Source organism: Triticum aestivum, chromosome 1A, assembly GCF_018294505.1.
Source record: "Triticum aestivum cultivar Chinese Spring chromosome 1A, IWGSC CS RefSeq v2.1, whole genome shotgun sequence".
NCBI classification, from domain to species: domain Eukaryota; kingdom Viridiplantae; phylum Streptophyta; class Magnoliopsida; order Poales; family Poaceae; genus Triticum; species Triticum aestivum.
The window spans coordinates 584,818,463-584,818,862 of NC_057794.1; the positions used below are offsets into that span (position 1 = coordinate 584,818,463).

The 400-nt window shown below is 42.5% G+C and overlaps 1 long non-coding RNA gene across 1 annotated transcript in view; it reads right to left on the bottom strand.

Moving 5' to 3' along the window:
- The window catches only part of LOC123182753 (uncharacterized), a 1,892-nt gene continuing 1,492 nt past the window's right edge, over positions 1-400 (bottom strand). Inside the window, exons 3-5 of the long non-coding RNA XR_006492318.1 lie at positions 310-370; positions 174-234; positions 1-16 (exon numbers count right to left, since the gene is read on the bottom strand). This is a non-coding gene — a long non-coding RNA (uncharacterized lncRNA). The remainder of the gene's footprint in view (positions 17-173; positions 235-309; positions 371-400) is intronic.

Genomic DNA, 400 nt, shown 5'->3' on the forward strand with positions numbered 1-400 from the left:
GAGGCATGGATTTCATCTGTTTTTAATGGCAAGAAACAAATTTAGCAGACTTAATCTACCAAGCTGATGCCCCATTAACTTGTCCATATGCACCCATATATAAAACAAACTGGGCAGGAATAAACAATAGGCTATATGAGTACATGTAGCAAGTGGAAAAGAACGACAACTACCTAGCATATGGAGACAATGCCCCGGTACAAAGAAACACCCTTGGGCAGAACTAATTGTTTCCTGTAAAGAAGCGTCATCAGGTAGATAAAACCAAAGATGCACGGATGCACAGACAAATGAATCACGGATGCATACCTTTCATATTATGACACCTCTCAAAGCATATTCCTCTGAACTTTCCCTGCCAGCAAAAGCACTACAGGCCGGGCACGAGTCAGTTTCGCCG